The 20,038-nt window shown below is 47.5% G+C and overlaps 1 long non-coding RNA gene across 3 annotated transcripts in view; it reads right to left on the bottom strand.

Moving 5' to 3' along the window:
• Positions 1–20,038, bottom strand: part of LOC138569161 (uncharacterized) — a 371,203-nt gene that overhangs the window by 43,722 nt on the left and 307,443 nt on the right. The window contains exon 1 of one of the 3 annotated variants that reach the window (XR_011303160.1): positions 660–737. The exons of the other annotated variants lie outside the window; for them this stretch is intronic. This is a non-coding gene — a long non-coding RNA (uncharacterized lncRNA). Of the gene's footprint in view, positions 1–659; positions 738–20,038 lie in introns of those variants that run through there. 3 annotated transcript variants of the gene reach the window in all.

Genomic DNA, 20,038 nt, shown 5'->3' with positions numbered 1-20,038 from the left:
TCCCTCCTGAAGAAGAGGAAGCTGTGAGAAGTGGTGTAGAGTGAAGGGGTTAGAAAACTTTATGCACAAACCCAAGGCACTAGGAGCGGGGAGATGGTCTTGGTTGGCCTCCCTAATTAGAGACAAGGTATGCCAGAAAGAGAACATGATGCCTCAAACCAATGGCATAGGTTAGGAGAGAGGAAAGGATCTGGGATGGACCTCTCAGAGAAGACTGGAGTGACGCATGAGGTGCCCCCTCAAAGCTAGAAGAGGATCAAGCATCAGCAGTGTGAAAAGAGACAAGTGGTACGAGCTGCAAGAGGAGGAAAGGGAGCATGATAGTGAATTGAAATGATGGGTGTGTAGATAAAGATCTGCAGTGTGCGCTGCGCTGCCTGCCTCCCCCCTGGACTGTTTGTCATCTGCTGGCTGGCCGCTGCCTGCTGTCCTGGGACTTGAGGAGTTCTCTCCTGGCCTCCTCGCCATCGCCGCTGCTGCAGGTGCCCTTGACTGGCACTGCCCACTCTTGCCCCCCCCCCCCCGACGTGCTGTGCTGGTGCGGTCACGTGTCTATCACGTGACTGCCACTTCAGGAAGTGCTCCCGGAGCCCGGACTCCACGCTCTGTGTGGTTGTGCAGATAAATATCTGCAGTGTGCGCTGCTCTGCCCACCTCACCTCTTGAATTGTTTGTCATCTGCTGACTGGCCCCTGCCTGCCGTCCTGGGACTTGGGGAGTTCTCACCTGGCCTTCTCATCATCGCTGCTGCAGGTGCCCTGCCCCACCTGACGTGCTGTGTTGGTGCAGCCATGTGTCCAACACATGACCGCTACTTCAGGAAGCGCTCCTAGGGCATCCTTAGCCCTGGGTGACCCTCTGTGGGCATTGTCTATTCCTGTTTGCCCCTGTTCACGCCTGATCATGTCCCTGACTGCCAGATATCGCTTTCCATACTTAATTCTTACTCTGTTTTTCTTAATGCTTATTCTTATTCCATCTAGGGTTTCGCATTGCTCATTTCCTCAGCCATTATCTACTCCTACCCGTGACTGCTTCAGTCTTCACGTTCCACCTATTTCTTCTGATGCCTTACTGTTTTTCAACTTTGGTTTCTTTAATGCTTGCTTTGTGTGCAATAAGGCCCACTGTGTTGTTTATTTGTTATTTAGCTGCTAATTGCACTTTCTCTGCCTTACTGAAACCTTCATTACCTCCCCACAATACTTTTGTTCCTGCATCATTCCATACTTCCTCTACCCAATTCTCCTACACTTCTCACTCATCTGGGCGTGGTAGGCACACTGGTATTCTTCAACTCTTCATGGGCCCCTTTGCCTCCTCCTTCCGACTTTTCCTTCCTTTGAATATAACTTCTTTCCCTTCTCTAATCCCTTTGCAGTGTCACTTCTTGTTGTGTATCGATCTCCTGGTCCGGCTGTCGATTTCATCGACCATCTTGATCTTCTTTCATCTTTTCTTCTTCCTTCTTCTTCACTTTTCTTTCTTCTTGGTGTTCTCAATCTTCCTCTTTCTACCACTTTGACCTATTCTTCGTTGATATCATTAGATGATTCATACCACCTAGGTCTTCTTCCTTCTGCTCCCTCTCACCAATCTGGCTCCTGTCCCCATCTAATCTGTTCTTCACTTTCTCCTACAGACCCTGTATCTGCCTGTCCTTTTTACTCCTCTGATCACTCTTTACTTTAATTCTGACTTTCTCCCCCACTCTTCCTCTAACTCCTTCTTCCACGCAGATCTTCAATTTAATATATTTTATTCCTTTACTTAATTCTTCTCTTCCATCTATCTATACCTTTACTTCTCTTTCTCCTGATGATGGTAAATTGCACTCCTTTCTACCTTGCTATCCACACTCGATTCTGCCTATCCTTCTCACCCTTTTTCACCTGCACGCAAATCTCCCCAACCTTGGCTTACTCTGGATCTTATTTCACTCCGCTGCCGCCTAGGAAAAGCTAAGTGGCACTGGAAACAGTCTCCTTCTTCTTCTGATCCCTCTATACTTTCCTCTTTACACTTAGCTTATGATCTTGCTCTATTTGCTGCAAACACATCCTACTTTTCAGAGCTCACTATTTCCCTTTCTCATCAGCCTCGTCATCTTTTTCAGCTTCTTCACACTATTCTCTCCCCTAAGCCCCCTGATCTATCCCTTCTCTCATCTCTCTCATCCTCCGATTTAGCCAACTACTTTACATCTAAAGTTGCAAATCTTCGCTCTTCCTTTCCTTCTCCTGCTGCCTCATCTCCTTTAACTCCTTTCTCTCATTCGCTTTCTTCTTTCTCTCATCTTTCTGACTTTGATACTTCTGCTCTCCTTGCTCGTGTTCATCCCACAGCTTCTTCTTCAGATCCCTTACCTTCAACACTTATTCTGGTAATCTATCCCTCCTTCTTTTGAATCTGACTTCTCTTAATAGTTCTTTTTTTTCTAACTCCTATTTCCCGTCTCTGTTTAAGTATGAACTCATTCTTCTGATTCTAAAAAAGCTGTCTCTGGATCCATCAGTTCCGGCCCATTTTTGACCTATCTCTCTTCTCCCATTCCTATCTAAACTTCTTGAGCATGCTGCCTATGCTCAAGTATCTACTTACCTTAATCTTTTTCATCTTCTCCCCCCTCTTCATTCTGGATTCCACCCGTCCCACTCCACAGAGACTGCCACCTTATATGTCTCTAATGTCCTTCTCTCTGCTCGACATTCTACATTTTCTTCTATCCTTATTCTCCTTGACCTTTCTGCAGCGTTCGATATTGTTGACCACTCTCTTCTTATTTCCTCATTTTCCACTGCTGGTCTTTCTGGTTCTGTTCTTCAATGGATTTTGTTCTCATCTCTCCCATTCGTCTTACTCTGTAACATGGCCGGACACCCTTCGTCTACGCTCCCTCTACTCTGTGGTGATCCTCAAGGGTCTGTTCTTGGTCATCTCGTCTTTTTGCTCTATACTGCCCCGCTGTTTGCTCTTATCTCCTCCTTCAATCTTTCATTTAATCTTTTTGCAGATGATACTCAAATCTCCTTTTCTTTCTCTTCCTTTGATGCTACTACATTATAGTGTTTGTAACTGTCTTTCTGTCGTTCAAAACTGGATCTCCTTCACTCTTCACCTCAATCCCTCAAAGACTGAGATGCTCTACTTTCCTGCTACCACCACCCCTCGCACACTTCCCCTCTCACTCTTTTCTTCCCACCTTCTTCCCTTCCATTTTCTTCTCGTAACTTGGGTGTCATTTTTGATCCTTCTCTTTCTTTTTCATGACATATTTCTTCTATTACTCGGTCTTGTTGTTATGCTCTGTTTAATATCTATGATGCTCAAACTTATCTTTCTTTTTACGCCGCTAAGCTTCTTCTTTTTTCTCTGGTTTTCTTCCCCTTTGACTAATGCTCATGTTTTCTTCTCAGTCTCCCCGCCTCCTATCTTCTTCCTCTTTGCTCTATCTACAATCCTTCAGTCCACCTTCTTTTTAATTTGTCTCCTCATTCCTCAATTACTGCATCTTTACTTTCTATCTCACTCCTGCCTTTCGAGCCTCGTCTTCTGATTGTCTTTAAATGTACTCATGGTCTTGCTCCTCATTATCTCTCTTCATGGGAGTCATTTTACCTTCCTACTCGATCGCTTCGCTCTCAGAATCAGTTTCTTCTTACGGTGCGCAGGCCCCCATGTGCATCCTCTTGCTTCCGGTCATTTTCTCTTCTGGCACCCAAACATTGGAATTCTCTCCCTCTTTCTGTCCACTCTTCTTCTTCTCTTTGAATTTTCCAGGCTAATCTTAAGGCTCATTTTCTATCTGCTCCTTCTATCATCTAATTCTGTTTGCATCTTCGTTCTGTTTTCTTGGTTTGCTTTGCTCAACATGAGTGTACCGTTGTTTAACATTTTGTACTAGCACTTTTGGCGAAGTAAGCTCTATAGATTTAATAAAATACAATTACAAATGAGAGCAAGATTTCAAAATTGGCAGAGGAAGATGTTGGAGAGCAGCACGGTGGCAAGTGGAGGAACAACAGAAATGTGACTGTGGTGGCGCGCCATGGTAATTTCAAGGACATGTGGCCAGAGAGGTAAGAGGAAAGATCAGAGAACGCTGGGAGTAGAGAGGTTGCATCTGTCATGGGGTGCGATGTTGTTCTTTTATGCAGCCGGATCACAGTGCTAGTGGTGAGAGCAGACATGGTGGAAGATGGGGGGAAGGAGAAAGCACAGGGCAGAGAGGAGGAGCCACTTTCCAGCCGCGACAGAGAGGATGGTTTGGCTACAGCACCGTGGAGCATGATAAGGATCGGCACAAAGGGTAGGAAAAGTGGGAGGTCACCCAGTGGGATCGACAATGGGAGGAGAGGAGTGGTTCTGAGGACAGCATCAAGGTAAAGGGGGACTGAAAATGGGTGTGTGGACAGACAAAGGGAAGGTGGACATGGAGGTGCAAAGAGTGGGAGAGTCAGCAGCTGGGGCAATTACAGAGAAAGACTAGTCTGGGGCTACAGATAGCCTAAAAGGGTGAGAACAATTGTGTTTCTGGAACAGGAGAGTGTGAGCAAAAGGGGAGTGAAAGAATAGGAGCAGTGCAAGGGAAAATGTAAGAATGTGCCCTACAAGAGGAATACTTAGCCTATTAGGGCCCACCTGATGCTATCAACTAAGGAAAAGACATGGAATGGGGGTCCAAGGAGAAAGAAAAACAGGGAGACAAAGCAAAGAGAATTGTAATGGAAGAAGAGGGTCCCCAGGCAATAGAGAAACAAACGTCAGCATTTATAATAAATGCCAATTCACTCTGAGTGATATGCTGTATGGTATTGGGGGAGCTTGACATGAAGCTATTTGGGTGACTATGAATCATCCGGTACCAGCTGCACAAATGGCTAGTGGGTTGCCACCGCCTTACTAGTCCTTTCTCAGGCATCTCCTAGGAAGAGGTGGCACAGGTTCCAGAAACCCACAGACAATAGTCTGGCCCTGAAACATGGCAGCATGTTTGAGAGCGATAGGAAAGTTTAGGCATGAGTACAGTAGATGTGCATCTGGGCACCCGGTCACTTTGTGATTTTTCTGGAAAAAGAGAAAAGCTGTAGAGGGCTGGTTGGCAAGGGCACCTGAGCCATTACGATGTCAGTGCTTAGGAGGTGCCTGTGGCATTTCCCAGACAAGGAGACATTGCTGTTTTTGGGGAAGGTTTTAAAAATCTTTTTAAACTGGTCCCCAAGGTCCAAACTTGAGGAGTTGTGAGGAGAATTTGAGCTCAGGGAAGGAGCTGCTGGAGGGGATCGCTCAGAAATTTGGAAAGAAACTGTCGGCAGCAAGGATTGCTCACCTCTACTGGTTAGTCCTTGGAGTACTTTATTGCTTTAGGAGTGGTGCCAAGAAAACCGATGGGCAGTATAGACTGATTCCTCATTTGGCATGGTCAGAAGGATTGTTTTTAAAAAAAAAAAAATATATATTATTTGTATATAATCTGTTTAGATTTTTACAAAAAAAATAGTTTTTCAGTTCTTGAAGTGAAAGAAGGATGTTTCTGCGTAATTGGTAATTTCTCAAGGAGGACCAAGAAAGCGAAGAAAGAGCGAAGAGAGAGACTTTTCCGATGGCTTACTTCTGTGTCATCTGCAACGTCTTCTCTAATGCAATGGTTAACAGTTTGGTAGCTGCTATAAATCACCTTGTTTGGGCTCCCGTGATGAGGCGGTTCCACCAAATGTTGTCGTCAACGACGTAAGACAGTTCGTACACAGGACAGATGAAGGCCTTTCTTTCTTGGTCAATTGCAGGACAAACCATCAAGAGGTGTTTGATAGATTCTGTGGATTGAGCATCTCTGCAGAGTCTACAGGATCTTTCTTCAGTTACTGAGCGGATGGCTAAAACTTCTTGTGTCGGAAAAAGATTTAGACGGGCTTTCAACAGAGTTCTCATAAGAAGTTTTCTCGGGTATTTCGTACAATATTCCATCGGTTTTTTCAGTTTATTGAAGACTGGTGGCAAGTGGGCTAGCAGTTTGTTCGCTACAGCATTGTCATTTGTTTCTATCCAATCGAGCCATTCCATTTTTGTTTTTATTCTCAGACGGTTCTGGATAAGTTCTTCTTCTGAGCACGCTATATCTTGCAATATATGTCTTTGTTTCTCAGCCCAGTTGTTAAGGAATGTGTTGCTCCCTTTAGATAATTCCTCAGAAATCATCCTATATATTTCCAGGCTTTCTGGGTTCCTGATTTTTCCGTAGAGTTGAATGGTACTCTGAGCGACCACTGCCTCCATGGGAAGCAGCCCAAGTTCACGTCTTATAGGCGCCACAGCTGTCGATTTCGGTAGGCCTAATGTTGCTCTCCAGATAAAACCTTCTAATTTGGTCCATAGGGTCGAAGGAATAGCGAGGCTGGCATCCATGCCATAAGTTAATGCTGGAATTACTTTTCACTTATAGAATTGGATTGCCGGTAGAAAACTGTATTTACCGTATTTTCTGTCGACTGCTCGTAGTTGGACTGTTAAGTTTTTGGCTTTTGTCCACAGGGTTGCCTGCATACTTAAACCTCTTTTTGTGCTGTCAATGTCGACTCCAAGGTATTTGAATGTGGAGACAATTTCGATTTGAGAGTGGTCAAGGTACCACTTCAAGGACTACTTTTTTTTCGGCCCCTGCTTCTGAAGAATCAGGACTTTCGTTTTAGATTTATTGATCTCCAAATTGTTTTCCTTGGCGTAGTGGGCCAAGTTATCCAGTCGCCGTTGCAGGCCCACCTGAGTGTGATCCAGAATGATAAGATCGTCGGCGTATAGCAGTCTGTTAACCGTTGTATTTCCAATTTTCGGCGGAAAGGATCTAATCAGATCTTGTGAGGCTTTGAAATCGCCAAGGAAGGAGATGAAGAGAGCAGGGGCAAGGCGGCATTCCTGTTTTACTCCACAATTAGATGGTATGAGGTTGGAGAGTAGCCCTTGCTGGTTTAGTCTGACTGAAACACTGGTGTTGGTGTGTAAGGCGATGATCGGGTCAAGGATCCGGTTAGGGCAGTTCCACTTCTTCAGTTTGGTCCAGAGTTTCGATCTGTCAACTCTATCGAAGGCCTGGGATAAATCCACAAAGGCGAGGAAAATTCTTGGGGCACCTAGCAAAACCTTCTCTTTCAGGATGTTTAGAATCATTATATTAGCACCTGTACTGACGTTTTTCTGAAATCCCGTTTGGAGTGGTCCCTGGCCGGAGAGATTCTTGCCCAGTTCTGGAAGTGGGTCAAAAGGCTAGTAGCAAAGACTTTACCGATGACGTCCAATAAAGCTATAGGACGGTAGTTGGAGGGGTCTTCTCTGATGCCTTTTTTGAAGATCGGAACGATGATTGCTTGGTTCCATGAGCTAGGGATTGTCTTTCGTTCTTTGCAGTCTTTGAAAATCATGCTCAGGACCGCTGACCAAGCCTCCGGATGTTGCCTTAAATCAGTATTTGCTAGACCGTCGGGCCCAGGAGCACGCGACAGTTTCAATTTCGAAATGATAGACCTTATATCTTCTATATTGGAGAGATCAACCCAGTTAGATTTTGTAGAAGGTTTTGTCCTCTCGATGGCAGAGGGAGGATGATCAAACAGTTTTGAAAAATGGTTAATCCAACACTCTTCGGAGACCGCGTTTATCATCTGAGAATTAGGATAGGGTTTGGTGTTGTTGACTATTTTCCAAAATTCTCGAGTTTTTTTGTTGGCTATGATCTTTATCATATTTTCGGCGTCGGCTTGGTAGAGGGCTGATTTGATGTTTCTTATCCACTGTTTGTAGAGTCTCAGCTCGCAAAGATAGGATTCCCAAAGCATAGGAGAGCTCGAAGTCATAGCCTCTTTTTTTAATTTTCTTAAGAGACAAAGCCTGATCACTAGGCTCCGATTATAAATGTGGTTGTGATTTTCGGCCTGCTTGTCTAGCCCTTTTCAAGGTTTTTTGTAGGTCAGAAGCAGCGGGATATAGCTGGACCTGAAGGTTGCGTTGTCTGCTTTGATGTCAGAGGTTAAGATTTTGTATTCGTCTGACAAAGTTTTGATATGGTTTTCGGTCATGCGTAGACAAGAGAGCTGCATGTTGGTCTCAATTTAAACGTTATAGAATTGCTAATCCCGACGGCTGGTGCTGCAGGTGAGGTTTAGGAGGTTGTGATCGCTCGCTTCCGCTCTGATTACTTCGAAAGAAGCTATATTCGAGTAGATTTTTTCAGAAACAAAGATATAGTCGAGATTTGCTGTAGATTGATCGCGCTCCCATGTGGGAATTGTAATTTTATTAGTAGATTTTGCAGCATTTCGAAGGTTTTTGGAGTTCATTAGCGTGTTCCACATTTTCCCTCTTTCTGCCGTCGGTGTTAACTCTGACAGCTTCAAGCAATTGGCATTGAGATCCCCACAGATAAGGATGTTCGAGGTTTCATGTTTAATCATTATTTCATCGATGATGTTGGCTGCTTCGTTGCAAAATTTACCGGTTGAAGTTTTTTGTGGGTTCCAGTAGGTGTTGATTATCGCCCAGACTTCAGAACAATTTTCATCGCTCGTTGTTATGAGTACTGCCAGAAAAGCATAGGTAGCTGCTATTGTCTTGTTGATAGTTATGTTTGATCCCGTCCGGATAGCGGTCAGTAGGCCAGAGGATCGTCTGCCAAACGGACCTTTTAGGGCAGGCGAGATCTCAATGGTGTAGCCATCTAAAGCGGGTTTGTTCAGTAACCAAGTTTCTTGAAGGCAAAGAATATCGTGGACCCCCAGGTTGTAACTACCAATTTTGGTAAGGTGCGTGTGGCCTCTGGTGTTCCATGAAGCTACGGATATGGTAGAATTTTGAAGCGCTTCGTAGTTTGCTTAGGGCCGCCACGGTAGAGAGTTGGCTCCCCTCATTTGCTGCTATCTTTTAAGGCCAGGTGTAAAGGCATCTCGCAACCAAGACCATGTGCCTTTTGTTGGCTTGGTGTCTGGATGGGGAGTAGACTGGTCTCTAATTTGTTTTGCACGTACAAGGTGATCTGGTGATACAGGTCTTCGTTCTTTGTGGTACTCTTTGTACTTTCTTGGTTCACTTTTTTCTTCAATTCTCTCTTTGGCGCGGTGTTGATTTTTCGAGTAGTCCGATCTATTCGGATATTTCCCCGAATATCTGTGTTCGTTGTGGCCAAATTTTTCCCGACAAGACGGTGTTCTTCCCCGTCTTTTAGATCTGTACAGGTCCTCCGTTTGAGATTTGTATCTATAGTTTTTAGCCTGTGTTTTTTTGGAATTTTCCGCTTGGCTCTTGTTGGTATTTGCTATGTGGATGTCTGTCAAAATGAAGCCCGCATGATCCAATTTTGCATAGACTTCTTGGGGAATCTCCAGGAGCGCCAGGTTCTTGATGTGTAAGAATGCCTTTGCTTGCTTGTTTCTGTGGTAGGGCTCTATGAGCGTGAAGTCATCAGACTTTAAGGTGTTAAGTATGTCGACCTGTTTGAGGATCTTGAGGACGGTTCTTCTATTCAGGATCATCTAGTTATCTTCAAATGGTTTTTGTTCGATTCTGAACAGGCGGACAGAGTCTGCAGGATTGTTTTACTCAAGTGCAGACCAGTCAGTTGGGATGGTCAGGAGCTGTGGATAAGGGGTGTAGATGTCTAAGTGCGACATAAGGTCAGCTGTTCAGTTGTTGGCTGTTCACCCAGGAACCCTTTGGCTTTTGCAGATGTAGTTGCAGGTGAAGATATCTGTGCGTAAAGTATTTGCCAACAGTTGCTCATATTGTGCGCCCCTTTCAAACAGTTTAGCACATTTCTGCAGTGGTGCTTCTCGTTTAGGGCTGGATCGGATCACGTTATTAAGATGTTTGTGAAATATTCTGTATATAGTTGAGGTTGATGGAAGAGCTGGTGGCCCCATCGGCACCAGAGAGAAGCGGAACCTCAATTGAAGTTGACATTTCTGCATATTGAGTTGCGTCCGGAGGCAAAGTGCTGTAGGCTGCCTATGGACACATTTGAGAGAGTGCTGTAGCAAGCTTTTGGGCGAGGCCTTACGTGCAAAGAAAGTGGAGTTATAGAAAGTTCAGAATCTGCTTGGCCATCTGAATTCTGCCTGCAAGGTGGTGGTGCCAGGCAGGACATTGTGCTGGAATATGGTGCAAGCTATGTAAACAGCTCGGTATCTATGCCACCGGATAGGTCAGCTGGGAGCAGGGAGCGAGGACAGGGTTTTAAGGATCTATAATGCTGTAGCCACGTGATTGTAGGGACCTCTTGGAATGGGACCGGGAGGTATTTTCTGATGTGATGGGCCGAGGTATTCAGTGTGTGCTAACATGGGAGGTGTAAGTGCACAGCAATGGCCAGAAATGTGACAGCAAGGAGGACTAGCCGGACAACGGCATAGCTGGTGCATTATCTCATTAGGAGTGGAAGCAATTCCATTGGTTGGCGCTAGAGGTGAGCAAGGAGCCTTTGAGGATTCCCAGAGTTCTGTGTTGGCTAGATTGAGGGATGTGGAGTTGATGAACACATGTGTGCTATCTTCACGTGCAGGCTGCAGGCGAGCATGGCAGGTGGGGATGTTGGGAAAGGTGTCCTAGTCAGTGCACCACAGGGCATTGTTTACAGCATGTTTTTTTGTAACTGTTCCTCAGAGCATGTGTGCCTTGGACGTAGTGAGCCGAAAGGGGGTTAAGAAGGTGTGATGATGAGCTGAGAGCGTTTGGACATGCTCATCAGAAGCACTACAGGGGGCTGAAGATGAATGGACATTTGGGATCTCCTGCGTTGCTCAGAAGAGGGGAGATTGTGCCCAGTGCTGCTTTCAAAGACTGAGAGACTGTAAGGCGACAGGGGCAACGTGCTTGGCACTGATGGAGGGGAAGAAGTGTCTGGTTCCCGGTTGCTGGCTGCAGGGCAAGGAGGTGTTGGGGCGGATTGCAGGAGGAAGATTGGGAAGCTTTGTGGAATTTCAAAAAGATATTCGAGTTACATAAGACTATTTTGCGATGGTCTCCCTGTGGGTGAAGGAAAGAGGAGGGGCGCGTGTAGTTTGACCTTGTGCCACACTGAAAGGGTTTATTTTGACAGCTGATTGAGCTATTAGCAAAACTGGCGTCCTGGGGGCGTGGTTCTGTGGACATTCTTTTATAAAATGCCAGCAAGTGGACAAGAGGGAACATGGGATGCTACTGTACAGCGGTTGTCGGGATTTGGTGGAGGAGATGCCGACACTGGTGCCATGGGATAGGGTGACCAGATAAAAAAATAAAATAAACGGGACTGGTCTTAGATATAGAAGTAGGACTAAAGTCAACACAAATAAAAGAATAGTCCTACGTCTATGTTGCTGATCTGTTGGGGGGAGAGGGAGGCGGATGGGGGTGTGTGCTCACAGGCACACTCCTCTAATTGGAGGAGAGCGGCTGGGGAGGGGAAGGAGGAGGAAATGGGGGTGTGAAAAGCAGGTTCGAAACCCAATCTCGTGCTTCAGAACACACTTGCTGGTATTAAGCACGTTATAAATGAACAATAAAATAAATAAAATTAAGCAGAGGATTAAGGGGCACTTGATGTTTATACTGGAGGACTGGCCAGATACACAGGCCCTCTGGACATAGATACTGCCCTGAAGTGCGAAGAGACTGCCGTAGAGACCACTGTGGCAACAGGCAAAGCAAGAAGGTCATGGAAAAGGTGAATGCCAACGTTCTGCATGATGTAGTGTCTGGTGCAAGCGCTAGACAAAGAAATAAAGGATGAAGCAATAACAATGTTCAGGGAGGATGTCTGTGATGGGCGACGTGCCAAATGATCAACAGAACACACGAGACCAGGATAAAGTGCAGCATCTTTATTTTCACAAAGCAATGAGTTTAGAATGATGAACAGTAGTATGTGTGGGGGTCCCTGCTAGAAGTTAAAAGTGGCAACTGTGCTGAAAAGTCAATTGTTTTTTTAAACTCACAGTGGTACAGTGGCTGTTTAATATACCCCTTCACCTATGGGTTCCCTTATCTAAACCATTGGGCCCCATTACAGGAATCGCAGTAAAAACACAGTCATTACCGGCATGGCGGTACTAGCGCGTCCATGTTCCCTCGACGCTGCAAATAGCGGCTGATTACGAGAGCGCATGCACGCGTGTACCTCCATGCCGGTAATGGCTGCACCGCCATGCTGTTAAAGAACCCCCAACCCTTTGATAGCGGCATCACGAAAACCTGCTGATACCACCTCCGCCCATGAGCAACCCCTAAATAACGGACCCAGCAATACCATCATGTTAATACCGGGTCCATAATACCGGACCCGGAAGTAACGTCATCGCGCCTAACGGGAAATGCGCCGGCGGCCATCTTAAAAAACACAATCCATCGCAATCCTGCGAACACAGTACTGGTACCGACTTTGAGCAGCCCGAATCACCTGAGAATGTCGAAAGCTACCAGGAAATCCCCCTGCCAAGAGGTTTACTGATGCCGAGCTAAACATGTTGGCTGACACGTTGGTTGGCCATTCTGACGAAGTGTTTGCTGCAGACCTAAGGCACCCAGCACAACTGCGCAAGAAAGAAATTTGGGAGGAAGTGGCGAGGAAAGTCACTGCGGTCGGCACCACCACCCGCACTGTGAAAGACGTGAAGAAAAGGTGGGACGACCTACGTCTCTGCGTCCGGAACATCATGTCAGCCAACCGCAGGGAGGGCCTGGCAACAGTTGGCGAGGACCACTCCCCCACAAAACTGACAAGGTGGGAGGAAACTTGCAGCAGCACCATTAGCATGGAGTCAATCGTGGAGTTGGGAGTGCCGTCATCGGCGGATGGAGGTGAGTGTCCCCACAAACCACAGATAACCAAAGCATGACATAACCCAACTAATGTGATAGTGAAGTAAGGCAATGCATGGCCCATCATACACACATTAACATATCCAGGTCCAGGTGGTGGCCCAAACACTGGCACATTGATATGCATGCTGCATGCAAATCCCATAACCAATTGACACCCAATACACAGCAAAACAGCCCATGTCGCACATCATGCAAACCGCAATACAACGGTAGGCCACACAGCAGACACGAGTGCTAAAATGTGAGTACCCGACGTATGCCAATATGCCCCCCCCCTATTGCAAGCACCCTGTCCGCCACACCTCCAAGTATGCAATGCAGCAAATGGGAACAACTAAACAACACCAATGTATGCATCATGCACGTAGCACCATCACTGATGCCCTGCTTCTCTTGGTCCCCCACAGGCACGGATGCTGACAGTGACGGCCAGGAGGCTGCCGCACAGGCCACGACACCCGCCAAGAAATCCAGGCCCAGCCATGAAGGCACCAGATCATCAACCTCTAGGGCAATATCAATGCCCAGACTGCCACACAGAGCATCACCACTAATACAGGGCAGGACAGCCAAACACCAACCGAGACACCAGCTGATGACACAGCTACACTGGACTTGTCCACTGTGGTGGAAGCAGAGGCGGATGGGACACAGTCTCCTGCCACCAGCTCAATCAGGGAGGCTGCTGCCTCAGTCCCCCATAGCGATGCAGAGGGAAAGGGCCACAGTGATGACCAATCAGACATGGACGCAACCTCCATGGGGATGGCACTCATACGCCAAGCCCCCAGCACACCCCCAAGCACACCACACAGGGCACCCCAGTCAGCACCCATCAACACCAGTCCAGAGGACTGGGGAGTCCACATCGTTGGTCCCCATCAGAGGACAGCCCTGCATTGGGCCCCCCCCTGCATGTGCCCCCTCCACAGCCGCCTGTGACATGGAGGGCCGTATGACAAGGATGGAGGCCCACCAGGATCAGATGATTGAGCTGGTCAAGCAGTACGTCGCGGAGGGGGAATTGACCCGCTGCAAACTCTGTGAGACCAATGCTGCACTCATTGTGGCCATGAACAATAACACAATGGTTCTACATGGCGCTCTAGCAGCAGTGACCCAGTTCCTGGGCAGGACTGCACCAACAGATGCACAAGCTGGCACGTCAACTTCATCCGACACACCTGCCAGCTCGGCTCAAACCAGCCCTGTGCGGTTGACCAGGCCCAGCGCACGCCACACTGATATGCAGCCCCCAGAACATAAGAGAGGCCGCCACTAGCAGGGCCACCCTGCATGTGCTGACTGCAGTTTGATGCAAAAATATTTATAGCACATCATGTGTGGGATGTTAATGGAGGAGGTGGTATGGGGTGTTGAGGGTGTTGGGGGGAGGGGGTATGGGGTGTTGGAGGTGTTGTCGGGAGGGGGTATGGGGTGTTGGGGGTCTTGGGGGGAGGGTGTGTGTGAGGTGGAGGGTTCATTCACAATGATGTTGACTTTTCAATGCACCTGTTGTGTGCAAAATCATATCATGATTGGACATTGTTTATTTTGCGTGTGTTTATTCAATTCATGACAGTGCACAGTGCTCAACTCTCCACACACCCTGTGTCCATATGCATACGATCCCAGTGCCCAGTGTAGTACTAACACAGAACCATCAGCATGCCAGTGTTTAAGAAGAAATTGTCAATCACTGATTGGCGCACAGCAGGGCCATCTTGTGCATCGCGACCTGGCAGGGGTGCTGCTTCTCTTCCCTCATCATCTTCATCCTCACCCGGTGCATGCAGGTCAATGTCAGGTGGTAGTGGTGCATTTCTCCGTATGCACATGTTGCGCAGCATGGCACAGGCCATGGCGATCTTTCCCACCTTCTCAGGCCCGTAAAGGAGTGTGCCACCAGACCTGCTGAGGCAGCCGAACCGCGCCTTCAACAGGCCAAAGGTCTGCCCGATCACAACACGGGTACGGGTATGAGCCCGTTTGTAGTCCTCTTCGTGCCTGTTCTGCGGGTTACGAACAGGGGTAAGGAGCACCGGCTTCAAGGGATAGCCAGTAACACCTGCATGGGAGCACAATTAGGTATGTGTGAGTCTATTTCTGACATGACACCTGTACTTATCACTCTCATGCCTGCAGCTATTTGGTGTTGGCATGCACATGTCCCTGGATGTCTGCACAAATGTTTATTTGCCACAATGTGCACTGTACTATGGTTTACAGGTGTAGATTGTGTTATCCAGATGATGCAGGGTGTTCACTTGCATGCTGTTGCAGATGTACTGTGGATGCCTACCACTGTATTTGCACTCATATAGGTGATGTATACTACTCTGTATGTATTTCTACTAGCAGCATTGGCACAAGTTTTATCATGATTTGCCATTCATTGGTTGATATTTCCATGGTGGCATGCAGCACGACTGTGGTGGAGGGCCAGTGACAATCAGTGTATTCCCTTGGTGGGATTTATTTGTGGGCACTCATGGGTGCATGTCCTTTGTTGTGCTTTGCTGCAGTCATGTTTGTTACGCATACTATCTGCATGTTGCTGAATTGTGTTGCAGAGGGTACGCTCAGATGATGTGCGGTCGACGTGTTGAGGGATGTGGCCTGCTTGCAAGTCTGGCATGTTGGCATTGGTGTGCAGCATTGATCTTTTGTATGACATTGATGTGTCATGTTCAAGTTGGGATGTTTGGTCCACAGTGTTTTGCTGTATGGGCATTGTCCAGTCACCACCCCAAATCGCCCAGGTGGGGTATGCATCTTCCCTCAATCTTACCCAGGTGGAGTATGCATCCCCCCCAATCTCACCCAGGTGGAGTATGCATCTCCCCCCATTACACTGCCATGGCCCTGTCAGGCGACTTACCGAGCAGCGAGGCACGTCGTCCAGCATGTCGCTCAATGTAGCGGGGTAGCGAGGAGTTCCGCAGCACCATTGCATCATGAGTAGATCCGGGAAATCGGGCACAACAATGTGTGATCATCTTGCTGGAGTAACATACCATCTGCACATTGATGGAGTGGTATAGCTTACGATTGTGGTACACCACCTCCATGGCACGAGGGACCACCAATTCAACATGAGTGCAGTCGAGGGCACTGATGCAATTGGGCATGCCTGCCAGTGCATGGATGCCAACTTTAGTGTCAAAGAGCTCCTGGGCAGTCCGTGGTAGGGATATGTAGTTGCTTGCGTGCTTCAGGAGGGCATCCATGACTTGGATCAGCATGCAAAAAAAAAAAGGTTGTGATATGCCATGCAGCTGCCCCACTGTGTGCTGGTAGGTGCCTGTGGCAAGGAAGTGGAGCACAGACACTACCTTCAGTAGAGGGGGGATGGCAGTGCGGATTTTAATCAGGCTGACAATGTCATTGTGTATCATGTCCACAATGGTGGTGATGGTGTCCCAGTCCAGACGGTACAGGGTGTGGATCTGCACTGGGGTTCGGTTGAAAGGACTGGCTCTGATCCGAGGGATTGGTGGCTGCCTACGTGGTACCACTGGCTGCACTGGTGGAACTTGCTGGGCCTGTCTCACCCTCCTTCTCCTCCTGCGTCTCCTCTGTAGTGCCTGTTGTTATTGTTGCTCATGGTGTAGCAATGCAGGCATGTCCTCCAGCCCCAAGATTGCAACAGCAAGTGTGATTATTTTGGTGTGGGAAGAGGTTTGGTGTGTGGGTGTGCTCCTTTTGTGCTGGGACAGACTCCATTGTCTCCACCTGTGGTGATTGTGTGCACCTGTGGCAGTTGGGAACACAGCAGATTGCTATTTACAGGTGATCCGCGATGCTTGTAATACCGGCATCATGGTGACCCTATTTACCGCCTTCAGGATGCTGGTAGGTGCATGCCTGTGTGACTTGTGATGTCCTCCTGTTAGCGGTGTCCCGGTATTGCCGCCATGAAGGGCGTGTGTACGCACGCATGCCGGTACGGAGGAGCACGGTTCGGGCGGTGGTGGTAATGCCGGGTTGTCTACTCGTAATGGCCCGGACCGGTAGTCAATGCCGGTATTACCATTCCGCCTTAATTCCGCGAATCTCGTAATGAGGCCCATTGTCTCAGACATATATATATATCTCAGAATGGTTCTTGATATCACAATCCCATATAAATAGCATATAAATAGCACCAAGCTCGCTTCTTGGCTTCACAGTTCTGGGATTGTAGCACCCGGTTCGCCCCTTCCATCTCCTGCCAGCCAATATTTCCTCATTCTTTGCTAAGGGCATTAGCTATGAATACACCCCTACCAGCAACTATTTCTTGCCACCGTGCTTAGTGTATTACCTGTGACACACTGCTGCTTGCATAGAGCTTTTGCCAAGCACTGTATTTCTCACCCGCCTGAAATTCATCACCCTTTGTGGGCCAATGCTCCCATCCCGTAACATGCTTTAGGTTTTCCTGGGTTTGTGGCCTCTGCCAGGTTCTAAGGTTTATCTCTCAGCATAATTGCAACTCTTTGTTCTGCTTTGGTCCTGGTCTTAACCAGTGTCTGAAATGCAACCCTCAGTACACTTTCAGCTTTCCTCCTTCCTCTTAGCCTGTTCTCCGGCATTGCCTGAGCTATATCAACCAGTCGGCTCAGAGCTCTCATTCCTTTAGGGTGCCTCCTTGCTTCGACTGTGTCTGGGTCGGTAGACTAGACTGTGGCACTAACTGTGGTTCACTTGGCCTTTTTTTTATAGCTCTTCTGATTACTTTGATTATCCCCCTAAGCTTTTCATTTATGCCCTTCCTGCCTTGTTTCCTTTTTCAATCATGATTGGCCTTGCTCCAGTTCCCCGGGAGCTTGCCTAGGTGTTTACTGTCCTTAAGTCAGCCTCCATGATGATTCGGTTTGATGATCTGCTTCTGACAGTGACTGAGGGTTTGAAACCCCAGTCCACCATTTTGTAGTCAGGCAGAAATGGCTGATCATTGATGTGGCTTTACAGGGTAGCTTCTTGGCGCCACTGCAAACCTTCTGCTGGACCGGTGCTGGAATGCTGTCTGCCTGAGCTGGGGAAAGGAGTGATGTGGGGCGTGAAAAACACATGATCTCCGCTCTAGCACTCACTATTTCTGCCCATCTCTCCATTGGCCTGCACCACGTGCATGTGTATGAGAGGAACGATGCATGCTCTTTGCATGGGAACTGGATCCCCCTCCCCCACCCCGGGGTGACTCCTCGTGTGCACAGGAATGGAGGGATTGGGGCGAAGGGAATGGTTGTGCTTCCTCAGTCAGTGTCTGTTTGTGGCACAAGGAGGCCTATCTTCCGCCTTTCTTGCCTGTGACTATGAGTTAAAGGGGGCCTTCTGTGGATTACTGATCTCATAATCCACAAAGGCTTGGGGACGGTGGATAGACTCTGGAGGGGTGCCCTGTATACCACAAATCACGTATCACTTCATCTAGCTTGTGGGCATCTCCAGTCCTCAGGCACCCTTATCTTTGCCACGGTGCCCCATGCATTGTGGCTTCATCACATTCCCCCCTCTTATTTTCAGCCTCCCCACACTGTTGCCTTCTGATGCTGTGGTGTTGGCTCAAGTTGTCTATATTGGACTGCATTTTCAGTCTCAGTGTTTTACTCTATAGACATTGGACTGCGGACTTAAGAATCACCTTTTCACTAGTTCATTGCAATCTGTATTGTGCGCCAGTGAGACTAAAGGAGCATGAACAGAGAAAAGGGGCAACATGTGCTGCCTGGAAAATAGCATTTAAGAGCCTCTATGGCTCAATTGATGGTCAGACATATCGATTCAATTATTGAAAGAACTTTCTGCTGATATACATAATTTTGGATGTTCAATATCTTGACGTTCCTCGGAGAGGACTGCTCCTAGGCCAATTTTTGAGGCATTGGTGTGCAGGATTATGGGTCTGGTGAGCTGTGGCATTATTCACAATGGTTCATTGCATAAAGACACTTTCAAAGACTGGCCTGAACTTCTTTGGGGTTCCACTTTAATTGTGAGTGTTCTTTGGTCTTCTGTTCTTTGGTGAGGGGTCCGGCTGTGGTGGAAGAGAAGGGAATGAAATGACAGTAACACACCAGCAACCCTAAAAAAGTCCTTAGTTCTTATTTTCTGACTGGACGGTGCTTGCTGGACAGCGTCCAGCTTCTTCTCTTGCAGACTGACAGGTCCATTTCCGATGCAGATATCCAGGTGCTTCCCCATTGGTTGGTCCAATCAGTGCTTTGCAGGATTCTCTATTAAGCCCTTTTGACGAAGACTCCATCACACCACGTGCGAATGTATCAGATGGTCCTTCCAAGATGACCATGTATTAAGATATCATCAAGGTTTGCCTCGCAAACTAACTGCAAAGTCCAGGGAGGGAGTCCATTAGCCATTCAAACATGGTAGGAAGCTCATGCATCCCAAGGAGAAGCACCATCAACTGCTACAATCCCTCAAAAAGTGGCCAGCAGACATTTTCTCTTTGATATCTGTGGCCAAGGCCACTTGCCAATATGCCTTTATCAAGTCCAAAGTCAAGATGATAATAGAAGAGCTTTCTGTTCTCAATAAGCTTATCATTTCTTTGCAGCAGGTAGGCACCAACGTAGGATAGTTTGTTCACCCTACGAAAGCCCATGCAGAAGCGGCAGGACTCTGCATGTTTGTTTACCAGGATGGTGGGTGATGTCCATGGGCCGTGTGACTTCTCAATGTCCTGTAATTGCAGAATATTTTCTTTTTCTCTCTGGATCACTCCCTGGCAAGCTTCAGATATCTGCTAAAGATGGGAATTAACCGTTCCAGAAGAATCTGGATGTGGTGGAAGAATCCCTGGACCCTGTTGGGTAGTTTGGGAGAATGTCTGAAAAGTGCCTAATAAAGTTCTGCATATCTCTTTTGTTTGCCAAAAACAAGTCCTCAGGGATCAACGTTGTCTTTGATCTAGAATTGTCGGCTCTTATCGTCATTAAAACTAGTGCCAGGAGAATGGGATTGCTGTCTTCTTTCCATGGTTTCTGCCAATTTACATGGCATACGTGTTCCTTCTTCCAGCTGTCAGGTCTTTGAACTATACATGTTGAGCACCCTAAAAGCCCAGTGATGACATAACCCCCTGCTACTGTGGAGGAATTTGTCTGTGGTGGGTTGCAGCAGCATCATTTGGTCTGAGACTTGGAACTTTCGGAGTCTGGCCATCCTGTTGAGGTTCCTGTTTTGCTTA

The sequence above is a fragment of the Ambystoma mexicanum genome, chromosome 2q (assembly GCF_040938575.1).
Source record: "Ambystoma mexicanum isolate Mex_15411 chromosome 2q, UKY_AmexF1_1, whole genome shotgun sequence".
Taxonomy (NCBI): domain Eukaryota; kingdom Metazoa; phylum Chordata; class Amphibia; order Caudata; family Ambystomatidae; genus Ambystoma; species Ambystoma mexicanum.
Note: the sequence above shows the minus strand (reverse complement) of the source record. Positions and strands in the feature narration are given on the sequence as shown.